Source organism: Hakea prostrata, chromosome 8, assembly GCF_041222555.1.
Source record: "Hakea prostrata isolate BN-2017 chromosome 8, UWA_Hpros_2, whole genome shotgun sequence".
Lineage (NCBI taxonomy): Eukaryota > Viridiplantae > Streptophyta > Magnoliopsida > Proteales > Proteaceae > Hakea > Hakea prostrata.
The window spans coordinates 44,211,410-44,226,098 of record NC_142607.1 but is presented as its reverse complement, the minus strand read 5'-3'; the positions used below and the strand labels follow the sequence as shown (position 1 = coordinate 44,226,098).

General features: G+C 36.4%; 1 pseudogene; it reads left to right on the top strand.

Annotated features, from left to right (window-relative positions):
• The first annotated feature begins 7,807 nt into the window (after positions 1 to 7,807).
• LOC149008077 (putative F-box protein At1g32420) lies at positions 7,808 to 9,227 on the top strand (annotated as a pseudogene).
• Positions 9,228 to 14,689: the final 5,462 nt, after the last annotated feature.

Sequence of the window (14,689 nt, the reverse complement as noted above, 5' to 3'; positions counted from 1 at the left end):
TTTCAAATTATAATTTTTTAACCTTAAAAGAATAATTTATTTATGCCTGATTTTTTTTAATCTTAAAAAATAATAATTTGTTTATGCGCATATCCATACAAAAATATAATTGTTGTTAGGAATAGGGGTGGGTCACTTCCACGATAAAGAGACAACCACATTTGTAGTTTTTATTAGTTTCATGGATGAAGAATGTTGATCAAGTAAATGTAGCTCACCTTTATTAATATAAAACTTCCATTGATGAGAGATCTCAACACGGCTCTCTCCATGCAATTTCGTCACTCTTTGAAGAGCTCTTTATCGTCGTTGTCTATGGCAATCATCATTATAATCAGCATGAAATTGAACTACCATTTTGTGGAGCCAGTTTGCATGAAATCATCATTTGTGAAAAATTACAAGAATACTCATTTAGTTGTCTATGTAAATTTTTTGGCGTAAACTTTTCAAGGTTTTGGATTTTCTTTTTGGGCAACATCAATTTGTGATCTTGTTTGATTGATTACAATAAATATTATACTAAATAATATTTTCAAAATGAAATCTAAATTTATGTGTGACCACCTAATTGATCTTAATCTTGTTGGTCAAGCTAGCCCGGATTAGCTCATATTTAATTCTAAGTCAAATTGTAATCTTAATTGATTCGTGGCGGTTAGAAATTCTCAAACTTAGATCCATCCTCAAGACTAGAATTTTAAAGAAAATAACTATATATTTCATTCATTCAGATACATGAATATCATTTAGTCAATAAACTTGTTGAGTCAAGTTTTGATTGTTTTGGTGTAGATTTACTTCAAAAGATAATACCTTTTGTATAAATCAATGTTATATGAAAGTTTCAAGGTCAAATTTACAAACTTTGAGGTGTAATGGGTTTTTAAGTTTTTAATTGCACAATCAAAAGATTTTATTTTTCTTTATTATTTTGTCTGTTTTAATAAATCAAGGTTTTTAAAAAATTTTGTAATTCCAATGAGTGATCTTGTTACTTCAATGAAATTAAATATTATGTTAATTAATATTTTTAAATAGAAATCCGAAATTATATTTGTGTTTGTTAGTTGACCAAAAAAAAACAGTCAAAATCTAACTGTAGATTATTTTTTATTCCCATCTTAGCTCTCCATCAACATCGAAGTCTTTACGGGGTTTGCAGCGTGTGAGTTATTAATTCTTACTATTTAGTGATGGTGAGAACAATACTACCATTGCATTATGATAGTGCGTTTCCACAATAATATGATATCTTGTCATTTGAGATGATGTTCGTCCTTGCAGCTTCCATGTAGTTTCCAACTCCTCCTAAATATTTTGATCGATTGACAGAAATGGAGGAATGTGGTGGTGAGATCTTCTTCATTTTGTGCTCCTTTATCCATTCATCTACACCCATATGAATAATTTTCAAATACATTTTAAGGGTATTTTTCATCTGGACCCCTGAGGTTTGGTCCAAGTCACTTTTAGTCCAAAAAAAGTTCTTCTTTGCATCTGGCTCCCCTGTGATTTTGAAAAATGATAAAATAAGGACATATCATAATTTTGATGACCAAAATGTCCTTATGGTGCAACAATCAAGATTATATCCATCTATACCATTTCGATCTAACGGTTCATATTAAAAAGACAAATTATAATTACAATTATAATCTTTTTATTTTATTAAGGGTTTTAAGATTTCATAATTTTGCATAAAAACCCTTGGTTGGCTCATGAATCAAGACATAAAGCAACAAATGAGTTTTATCATCCCGCGTGGATTGGGGGTGCAGTTGTAAGAGGAAAGCATAAACGTCTGGAGAGATTTCGATTCATTGTCATGAAAGACAAAGAAGAGAAGGAGTTACACAGATATACAAGGGGAAAGTTCAAGGGCAACCTACGGGGTTATAATTGTAAATTTCTCAAGGATCCCAATTGCTTAAGAGAATCGGTGGAAGGAATCTAACAGTAAATTTGTATTTATCGTCCTCACCTCGTCAACCTCCTCCACGTCAACATCGAAGTCTTTATGGCGACAACTCTTGGCCATCCAAAGTAATCACACCTGATCTTCAAAGGAAGAGTTATCTTCTTCGAAAAGGTATCACTTGAAGGATGGTCCACCGGCTGGTGAAAGCATCTCCCAATTCTGACTATCGAAAAATGTGCAAAGCAAGAACGTGCCATTGGAACCCATTGATGTTACCAAGAGTTCTATGTGATAGGTTCGTTTCAATCTCTCATAAAAAAAGTATGGAGCAAGAAAACACGGGCCATTAAACCGTTAGATCCATTTTCTTGTAGTGCAAGGGCATATTTTTGTAAATTTGAAATCTTAAAAACCCTTGAATATAAAATAAAAAGATTATAATTGTAATTATAATTTGTCCTTTTAATATGAGCCGTTAGATTGAAATGGCATATATGGATACAATCTTGACTGTTGCACCATAAGGGCATTTTGGTCATCAAATTTATGATCTGTCCTTACTTTATCATTTCTCCTAAAATCATATGCAAAAAATAACTTTTTTTGAACTAAAAGGACTTGGACCAAACCCGGGGGGGGGGGGGGAAAATACCCAATTCTTTTCATCCTCCCATCCCATTTTGAGTAAGATCCCTAATTAACAAATAACAAAATGCATAATCTAGTTTTGTCGTGTAGAAAAGTCAAGTAAGAAATTTGACTAAGGAAGGTTCGGAGTATGTGATCATAAAATTCCATTGTCATTTAGTAGATTTAACAAAATGTACGCGAACGGAGGCAGAGGAGGGAGGGGCCAAACCCCACGTTGAAAAAACGGGGTTTAACCCTAAAAAATTAAAAAAAAAAAAAAAAAGTCTCACCCAAAAAGAGTCTAAATTAAAGAATATATAAAGGTACGTAACAAATCTTTTGTCCACAAAATCGTATTCCCATGAATCATATAGTACTTTCTTAGGGATGAGTCAAGACTCGAGAGACATATATAAACAGCTTGAAAAGGAGACTTTATTACCTTTGAAAATATACAAACATATATCTCTCAGTTTTACAAGGCAAAGAATTGTTCATTCAAAGGGAATCATGAAGAAAGTCTTTTGGTCAAAAGTTTTGGATAGGGGGGTCATATTTATGTTACAAGAAACATCGTTAGTGCTCGAACTTATCTCTGGGTTTCAAGTTTCAACCAAACATTTTGGGTAAATAATTTATACAAATTAAGAAAGTGGAGTGATCAAGTGATGTGAGAACCACGAAAGTAACACTTTGCTATACAAAGCAGTAAAACTGAAAAGAAAAGTGCATCTATGATAAGACCTGGATGGATAAGAAAACAGTAGCAAATTTTTTAATGGAATTGAAGCTCAATGATCCATGTGTCTGCGTGTCCAGTTTCAGAAGGTGTCTGCTTCATCTCTTTTTTTTTTTCTCTCATTTGTGGTTTGAATGAGTGTGAAAAGAGAAGTGAGCGAAGCAAATATTGTGGCTTACCAACCATATATTCATGGAAAATTGCAAATGGAAAGGGAAATCAAAGTGCAGGAAAATCAAGTATTTTGATCCAGATGTACGTAGTTTATTTGTTTGATTATTGTCTCATGTACACACATATGTTATCTTCATGTCCTTATCATATCTGCTTTTATTTCTTCTCCATCTCACTTTTTTTCTTCTAGAAAAGAAAAGATTTTGTGGCCAAGAAACTTAAAATTGATCTAGAATATGAATATTCATTAGAATAGGTGAGTTTTATATAAAAGGAATATACTTATGAAGACAAGAGACGTAAAAGAGATATGTAAAATATGTATGATGTACTTACAGCTATCTTGATAAAGACATGCTTAATATATTTTGAATCTTGAAGATCCTGCAACATTCAAATTTCGCAAGAAGGGAGAGGTCCTTCGATCTGTTGGGTTCTTCAAAGATTTTCTGTTAATTAATGTTTTCTAGCGGTCGTCTGGTGCTGTGAAATGCTTACTTTAAAGATTTTCTGTTCAATGATTAGTCTTTAAAGATAACGATCGATGATTTTAGTAAAATATATGAATGAGCAGTAGTAGTGGTGCATGCATGAAGCTTCCCCTTGGATTCTGAGAAGAGAAAAATGAATGGATTCTCTTCTTACATATGTCTCTTACATGCATGAATGGTCTCAGATAAGCAGCTGGTTCTTGTGAATGACCCCATCTGCACTGCTGCTGAATGCTGATTAAATCCGAAGCCAGGAGAATGGCTGGAGACAAAGACATCAATAAGCTCTTGATATCATCTGATAAAATAATATTCATCTTTTAATTTTTAACCATAATTAGTAAATTTAACTTTCTTATACTACTAATGATGGACTAATTTTAAAATAAAAATTCTTTTCATCCTTACTTTGGATAAGATCCTTCATTAACAAATGCTTCTAGTTTTGGTATATATATATAGGAGAGTGACATATAAAATTCGACTACGAGAGGTGGCTATAACTTTTCATTGTCTCTTCGTGTGTTTTTTAAATTTCCTGAACATCTTTCGTGTGTTTTTATGTTGAATATAATTTCCTGAACATCTTCGATCGATATGAATGGTTGTGCTTGTGCTTGTGCTTGCTGAATATAATAGGTGGTCACAAGTTTCACTCCAATAATAATAAATGTCAGTTTAAAAATCTGATATTTACCTTAAAAAGAATATTTTTAATGCAGGTAAATGTCGATCACATCCTGTTTATGATTATAAAGTTCTCGCGGTCCATTCTTTCTAACATTATATGCTTAATGATTAATGTTTTAAATAAGTGGTGCATGCATGAAACTTCCCTTTCGATTCCGAGAAAAATGCATGGTCATTACATCGGTTGCATGCATGGTTTCATATACGGTTCATGTGTGTGACTAGTGGAAGGTTCATAGATATATCAATCAAATAGACAAATCTGCTTCATGTGATAGATCATAGAACCCAAAGATTATTTATGTTATCCAAACAGAAATATCCTGCGTGACCAAAATTATTGTATTCTTCCCTACCATGTCAATCTCTCTCTATCTCACTCTGCTACCTAATTTCTTTGGAAAATTATATAAATGTGGTTGGGAATTGGAGTGAGTCACTTCGACCATAAAGACACGACACTGCCACATTAATTGTAGTTTCATGGATGAAGAATATTGAGATCAATATAAAACTTTCGCTAGTTGTATACTTGTGTTCTCTTTGCATGTTTACACACTTTAGATGAGTTTTTCAAACTTCTCAGTTTTGCCCACATACAGTCGGACATATGCCAATAGGAACATTAATTTAGGTGATGTTTTAAGTCAAAGCAACAGTCCCAATGTGTTTATATATTGACTTCAAATTGAGTTATACAACAAAATTCAGGCCAAAATAATCCTAAATGCCTCTTATTTAGGTGATGGGAAATCTTGCTCTCCACCGATGTGTGTGGGTTTGTTTGCTGGGCGCGAGTTCTTTCCTGAGGATGTTCAAGTCAGACAATATCATCAAGTTGGAGCTTGAAATTTTATTATTGAATCACTTATTTTGAATTTAAACGTGTGTTCTTTCCTTCTGTGCTCAAATTAACTTGGATCACAAGGGGAATTAAGACAGATAAACCTAGCTAACTTCACTGGTTAACTTCATTAGCTAACTACTCTTATGTAAAATAAATATATAAATCCAGCATTCTTTCCCTCTCTTTTCTTATAGACAAATGCACACTCCCGTAATGACCAACATTTCTTAGTGATAAAGACGTGGGTTCAACTCTATAATGATACACATAAAATGTATCCATTTCTCTATATAAAAATTAAAAAGCACCGCTGAACCAAGACTCTACCCACTAAGACTAAAAAAATTTAAAAGATGTTCCATGATCTACTTGGTGCAGTGTGCTTCACAGAGAATATATCAATGGTAACCCCACTGTCAATTATTTTAACTTTTGTTATTTTTAGGTAAGCATCCACTGTTATAAAACTAATTAGCAATTCTAAATAGTGATTGAATCTTACCCCAAAAAAATAATAGCGAGTCTAGGGTCCTATAACTGGTCTATTGGAAATTCTAAATAAACCCCCCAAAAAATAAAAGAGTGATAAAAGATGATATCGTTTAGATCATAAGTAACAATAACACAATCTTAATATCCTACTAATCAAAAACAAAGATCACTCAAGGTACAATTTTCATATAATCATGTTTCTTTTATAGTTAGATATTCATGATCAAATTGTAAAACCATACGGAAAGAAAAAAGAGATCATATATAATATATTTAAACCAAAAAGAAAAATGATTATATATAATATATAATTTTTCATTTTAATCTTTTCCAAAAATTAAGAAAGATTACATTTTATTACATAACCCATACTATATGGTTTTTTTTTTTTTTTTTTGTTGCTTTCTTTAAGACGACATGTTATGATTTCTAAATTGTATTAATTAGTTCTCCATTTTAAAAGTTTATCAAGTGAAATGAATTTATTCGTGGGGGCCATGTTTCATTATTTGGGAAATGGAACACCAGTTCTAATATTCATTTGTTAAATTTTGTATTCCATCATAGAATATAGTATAATTCTTTTTTGTGTATTGGACTGTCAAATGTATAATTAGTTATTTACTAGTTTTTTTCTTAAAAATTCATTAGAAAAAAATGATTTTCATTTTGAGTCGCTTGGAGAAGGAATATTGGTTACTTTTGTTAGTCATGCTTCTTCAAGTATGATATGATTTTGTTATACATTCTTGATATACTTTTTCAACAATTATGACGCCCTAGTGCAACATTCCTATCTATTTGCTTAAAGAACACTTTCAAATGAAGAAACTTTTTTTTTCCAAAATATGTGGCAATGAAGGACTTGTAATTGTACGGGATTGATTTTTATTTTTTTATTTTTTTATTTTTTATGTAAGTCGGATACAAACTCAATCATATTATCCAAACTTTGTAGGATGACTTACAAGATAAATTTAGGGACATTCGAATATGCGAAACATAAAAATTTAATGGAAAATATCAAGCATATCTTTTTTTTCTTAGAGAAAATATTCTATTGAATTAAAATACTGAAACAAGCGAGGAGTTCAACATTTCAAATACATCGAAGCCAAGTTCAAAACCAAATCATTAGTAGTTTCACCGATAAGATTAGCCTGGATAAAGAATCAACCACTATTGACATTTCTTGGAAAATATCAAACATATCATTACAAGTTGGGTACCCTCTTTCTAAATAGTTTGCTTACATCTCTTGTTTCATGTCTCATTTCATGGTTGTAATGATGTGATTTGTTTGTTTACCACTTCTGTTTATTCTTGTATACATTATTAAATGACTTAGAGTCCTACCAAAAAAAAAAGACTTAGAGAAACAGTTAATGACGTCCACTAACTTCTTTTTAGTATGAAATGAGAATAGTAAACGATTTTTTTACAACAATAGCAAGGGCAAGAAAACCCAAGACACCGAACAGCCAAGGAAGGAGACCGCAACCCCCAGGCCGGGCCCCAGCTGGGAACGCGGGCCCACCGAGACATTGACCAACCAAGTTGGTTCAGAGAAGCAACCCTCCATCCCTACCCGTAGCTCCAACTCAAGGGGAAGAAACGGTTCTACCTTACGAGAAATTATACAAAAAATTATACCAAAAAATACTTTTTTGAATTGCAGCTTTTCAAACTAAAGCGAGAAATTATACAAAAAATTCTACCCCCAACAAAATGTTAACGAGCCAAAAATATAAAAATGCAAAGGGTAGCTTTATATATTTGCTTACGAGTGTCGTTAATGCTTTACTGCTCTTGATAGATGAAACATGGAAGCAGTGAAGAAGAAGAAGAAGAAGATAGATGATGAAGAGACCATGTCCAAGACCAAGAGCCATCATCGGCTGATTCAAGTAGAAGATATTCTGCTTAATTTGCTTTCGTGGCTACCCGTTAAGACCCTCTTGAGATTCAGGTGCGTTTGTAAACAATGGCATTATCTGATCTCTAATGATCCTTTGTTTGTATCAACTTCATTCTCAGAATTTCAAATCAAAACCACTTCTCTTATTCAAACCAAGAATTGGAGACCAAATGCTCGTACAATCCATGGACAGAAAAGGGAATCCAATAAGCAGTTTTGAGTTCACAACATTTGATAGTAAGTACCCCAGGGCTATACCTACCCGTTTTGATTTGGTTTGCATCATTGACTCTAAGAATGATTATATTTTTAATCCTAGTACACATGAATTCATAAAATTGCCAGACTTTCCTTGGTCCTCTTCTACCATTTCTGTGGGTTTCGGATATTGTCAGTCAACTGACGAGTATAAGGTAGTTCATTTGATTTCTGCACTCAATACAGAATGTCATGTTTTTACTTTGGGAACGGAGAGACATGGCTCTAGCAGTTCATTCTCCTCTCCTTCCTCTCCTTCTTCTTCTTGGGCTTGGAGAGAGGTGGTGGGTTTTCCAGTTTGGAGAGAGCAGATGGGTTTTCCAGCTTGGAGAAAGTTGAGGAATTATCCAATCGAAGAGTTTTATTGTTCATATATGTCAGCTTTTGTTAATGGAGCCACCCACTGGATGGAATACGACAATTACAAAATTATTGCCTTTGACATCAAGAGCGAAGAATTCAGATTACTCCCACCTCCTGAAGGTATTTTTTCTCTGAGACTTAATGGACAAGCACTCATATTGGTGGAGTTGAAAGGGTTGCTATGCCTTTCATGTACTATATATCCTAAAATGGAGATATGGATGTTAAAAGACTATTACTGCAAAAGTGGTAATGATCATATTAGCGGTACCTGGGTGAAAGAATACAGTATTAATCTTAATCACTTGCCCTATAGACATTTGCGCGATCGCTACTCCCAAAATTATGGCTATGGCTTTGGCATACCTAGAAACATATATAGAAGACACAAAGGTACTAATTGAGATAACTGGGAAAGGTCTCGGCTATTATGATCTCCAAACAAAAAAGTTCGAGGTACTCGTGCGTAGCCCTACTACATTTTATTATTGGAGTCTCTATGTGGAGAGTTTGCGCTCATTAAAACGAACAAGCAGTACAGGTATGTGCTAAACTTTATGAAGGTTTTCACCATTGATTCTAACCATTTCAAGTTTCTCATGCAGTTCTTAATTGTCCTGTTACCACATTTGTAGATTTGGATTTGTTATTTTGCAGGGGAAGAGATGGAAGCAGCTGAAACAAAAGCAAAACTGATCGACTAATTAATCCAAGTGTAATTGATAATGGCTCGACTCGTGCTCTTGAGCAACGTTTTCTGTGTTGATGTTCCTTCCATGTTGTGTGATGAGAAGGATGATTTAGTTCGTTGTTGGATTCCTTGTTGTTGAATATAAATGATCTGTGCATGGTTATTACTTATTACAGTAATGATCTCTTTTTGTTGGACTCATTTATGTTTTTGATGGGTAATTTATCAGTGCATGGTAATTTTTGGTAAAGGAGATTAATTAAGAGGGGACAAGAGCCCAAGACACCGAGACAAGCCGAAGCCAAGGAGTGGAAAGACCAAACCACCTACTGCAGGATAGGGCCTCCTAGCAGACAACGGCACAGCTAGCCCATCTAGAGATAAACACCGACCACGACGGTCGACATGATAGACGCCGGACACACTACCACACGATGAGCATCCAAATCACATGGGAGAAAGGGACCCACAAGATGAACCGGGCACGAGCACACTCGAAGATAACACGCAGCCTTCCCTCGAGCCCACACGGCGCTCCGAGAGCCAGGCCGCCGCGAGGGTCGCAACAACCCGGGAATCGAAAGCCTACACAAACCCACGAATTTCTTGAAGAAAGCCAAACCGCCGACGGTGGAGAACAAGAGAAAGAATTATTCATCCCATCCAGCGGAGGCTCCCAAACCCTAGAACGGTAAGTGAAGGTGCGAGTCTCCGACGACCATCCAAAACCGGAAGCCCTGCCGACTACTATCGACGGATCCATTAATATTGTGAAGCGAGAGGTCATTCCGAGCCAGCCATAAACTCCCAAGTGAAGAAACGAGACCAACACCAGTGACTCCGGAAATAGATGTTATTCCAACAGACAGAGAGTGGGAGTGTGCCGATAACGGTAAGTCCCACACCAAACCATATGGCCCTAGAATGACACACCAACAATAGGTGACTAATGATCCTCCACACTTGCATATTGGATCGACATTAATTTGCCGACGAATTGTCCCCCGAGCTAAGCCCGATTCAAACCCTCCAACAAAGGATCGATTTTGGAAGGCATAGCATACCGGATCAATTCCATGCTCCGTGCACCTCCCATTGGCAGCCGAGAGGAGGAGGGACCATGCCATCTTGAATCACGCCGATTGCGAGAATATGATATGCACACGGAGAAAAGCCATTGGAAGTTCCTCCCCAAACGCCGCACATCCCCGGAAGTGGCCGAGATGGATCTTCGGATAGCATTACCTCCCGTGAAAATAAGTTGAGCGACTCTATTCCATGTATTAGAATTGGACTCGACAGCCGAAACCTAGTAAGCATGATGTTGGTCTAGGAGAGGAAACCAAAGAGGGGAGCGGAATCCCTCATCCCAAAAGGAGTATCCTCCATTACCATAGAGGAGATGATGCCCATTTGAAGAACTCCTACCTTGAGAATGCTCCGCCCGGAGCGGAGAACCACGGCCCTAAGAAGGTGCTGGGGTAATAAATGGATTTTATAAACTAGCCCAATTGGAATCCGGTGACCTAACCCCACGCCACAGCAAGAAGAGCCCACGCAAAATCGGGCCAACCACCCCCTCCAGATTGCACAATCTGACCAAGACATCCGCAATATGTTCCTCCCCTTGCCCCCAATAGAAATTGGAAATAATGCCTTGTATCATTATGAACCGATGTTGGAAGAAGGAAGTGGGAGCCCGAATATGATGATATGGTAGAAGCAACCGACTTATAAGAACCGCGCCCGCTGGAAAGTAGCTCCTCAACCTTGAGTTCTGCCAACCTCCAACTCCTTGAAGATTTCGATTTCTTGATCCAAAACGAGGTAATCCGAGATACTTCAAGGCCCTCACCATATTAATTAGAACTCAGAAAACCACGCGAAACGAATAGGGGTTAGGACTAAAAGTGAATGAAGATTTACCCATAATAGTTTGTCCACTCGCTGACAATATAACTCCAACAGCTTGAGTTCAAACGATGAAGGTTGACTCGAGAACATTAGGCCACCGCAAAAAAAGATGGATATCCGAGGACACGACCTAAAACTGGCCCGCATCATCACAATGGCACAGAACCCGGACCCGAAAAAAAAAAGGAGAAAGAGGGTCGCCGCGAACCTCGAGTTGACAAAAGAGCCCACCCCATTAACCAACAAGGAGTAAGAAACGATGTAGTCACCCATGACCATATCCACCCATATTTGAAAACCCCAATTGAGAAGTGTGCTTTGATAAAGGCCATCCAACGATCATATGCTTTTGCATATCTAATTCATCACAAGAAACCCCTCCACTCACATAATGAAATACATGGGCCATAAAGACATTACAAATAAGCAGGAATGAAAGCGATGTGAGGAGAAATAACCCCAAAGAATTAGTCATCAAAGATTGATATAGCTGACCACCACCCCCAGAGACAACAGGAGACCGGAACACAGAATAGGCGACATAGGCTATCGCCCTGCAAAACCCGAGTGAAGAAACAACAAGCACAAACCCGTGATATCCCAAAAGGTAAAAGAGAGGGGGAACCCACGGACCGGGGTTAAGAGGCCCAGCCGGAAGGTCCATCACGAATGCTACATAGAAGCCCATTAGCTCACTTCCAATGGTTGACTCCAACAAGCCAGCAGCGGGAGTGCCTCGTGTGCGACCACAAAGTTTCATAATAGCCCCAATTGGTTTTCTTTGCTGTCCCTCCATGTTTCTCTTCAATTCTGCATGGTAATTTTTTGATGAGTCATTTTCAAATCGAAATTCTTTTCATCCCCACTTTGGACTTGATCTCTCATTGAGAAATGCACCTAGGTTTTTTATATAAAAGAGTGACAGAAAATTTGACTAAGAATTGTTCAAAGTAGGTGGCAATAAAAGTTGACTTTTGATAATTTATAGTTTTTTTTTTTGGAGATAATTTTTAGGTTGTCTAATGTTATTTAGTACTTTGTTACGTCATTGATAGAATTTTATTCATTGATGTGAGAATCAGGTATCATAACCTCAAATTAGTATTTTGAGTGACAGGTCTAAGTTCATTAAAAGGATTTTTGTTTGCGTTTCTGCACAGGTTTAGAATGGTGACATGCATATGTCATTAGAAAGGTCCTATGATTGGAAACTATTGATAATTAAGTGATTTTGTTATTTAGGTTTAGAAGCTTTACCCATGGTACCTCGTGGTGTCGTTGGGGGGCGACACGATACCCCCAGAGACACCGACTTAACATTAAGATAGTCGAAAACTTGGCCCTGTGTCGATCGATCCACCAACTGCAACCACCGGCGGTGATATTGCAGAGGTCGAGAGAGGGAGGGAGAGGCACATAGACATCCATGGCTTCCACCCCAACCCAAAACCCCTCCACGGCTTTGAAATTAAACGCAAAACCCGAGCCCAACCCCAAAAAAAAGCCAGGCAGGACAACGGCACCCAAACACAAAAGACACACCACCACCAAGAACCCAAAACGCGCGCAGACAAGGCAACACCCCAACCAACGCAACCAACAAACGACCCAAGCGAATCAAAAAAACGACAACCCCACAAAACAAAAACCCAAAAGAAACCACCCCCCCCCACCACCCAAAAGAAAGCCGAAACACCAACACCACCACCACCGCCAAACGACTCAAAACCACCACCGGAGGAGGAGGAGAAGAGGGTTTGGGATGGGAGGCGAGACCGGGAAGGAGAAAATACCACCGGAGGAGAACGAGGAGACCCAGACGGCGATAAACCGTGAAAGGAGAGAGTTGTAGATAAACCGTGAAACTGAAGACTGAATTGAAAAACGATTTTTAGTATTTAGGTTTAAAAAAATTTAAGATTTAAGTTTTGAAAAATCGAGCGACTTCTGGCGACATGTCGCCCGAGTAGCCATGTCGGACCTTGGCGACACGGGCCGACATGTCGAACCTTGGCTTTACCACATTATAAGAATCTGCCCATCTAAATTTAAATTTATAAAAATGGTCTCTTTAATCATATTGCTGATAAACTATTTTAGAAAAACCCTAGTCGCCTTGGTGAAAGTTTTGCAAATCGATCGAATAAGCAAAAGACTAGCTTTTATCAGCCAATCTGAATAGGGATCCCAAAAACTAGTAAAGGGATAAGATCTAGTGGACTTCAAGATCAAAGACTCAATCACGACCAAGAAGAGGAAAATGAAGAGAAAACAGTGGACAAAGAAACCATCGAGCTAAGGTGGAAACCCAAGTTTCTTTTGATGTTATACAAATTGAGGAGAGGAATCAAACCATAAGAAATCCTTAATGTTGCATAGAAGTTTCTCACTTCACAAAACAAACAAAATCCTATCAAATTTATAGAACACATTCATACAAGCTTCACCACATTCATATAAGTTAGAGCAAAAAATGAAAAAGAGGCAGTACACCTCGTCAAATGAAGAATTGAATTGGGTTGAAGGTCAACTTGCCAAATTTATTTATGGGTTTTCTTTTTGTATTAGCAGTTATCTTCTTGTTTTGTCAACTACGATTTTATTGTTTGAAGATTTAAAAGAAATAAAAATAATTAATTATTTTTTTAGCAAATGGTACTTTTTCGGGATGGAAATGACATAAATACCACATATAGGAGTTGAACTTTCGTTCTCTTTACGAAGAAATACTGGTCATAACTAATTGAGCAACCCTGTGATGATGAAATAACAATTTATAGTTTCAGATGTCATTAAGGCTCAAGGTTAATGATTCTATGTAATGAGTTTTGTTCAGTTAATTAATAAATAAATAAAATTAATTAAAAGACAGAAGGAAAGCGTAAAAAAAATAATCCAATATATTTTTTCACAGGAAGAGAGATTCTTTTGGACAATGTCTCATGCCTTGAACTTTCTCTTAATGGGTTTTGTGTTAGTTGTTTAGTCGAAATGATGTGATTAAGAAGCTACACCTAGTTATTTTAGATTCATTGGTGGGCAATTCATAAAAAATTTAATTGTATACCAAAGAAGCTCGTCCTTGTCAAAATCACACATGAAATAGATTCGGATTTGGTCGGTGATGTTGGGTTTCAATAATGTCTGTTGTTAATGAATAAATCAAATTTGAAACTCAAGGTTGGCTCACTTGTCAAAAATATAAATTTTTTAAGGGACAATGGTGAAATCTAATTTTTAAATTATATATAAAGTTACTTCTAAAAAGGAGAAATCTTTCTAGTGGGTTGTATGATGATTATATATATATTCTTTTCAAAGGGGGGGGGAGTTGTTTTTGTGGGGGGGGGAAGTGGGGGGGCAACATTTTTTTCTCAAATAATGAACAATATCGCATTTATTTGATTCATATTTAATATAATTTTAATTACAATCAAGATCGATAATTTAGCGTATCTTTAATGCATGTCAATTCCAATCACATTCTGTTCATGATCTTAAAGTTCTCGTGATCCATTCTTTCTAACACCAGCAGTTTAATGATTAATCTTTAAAGAAAAA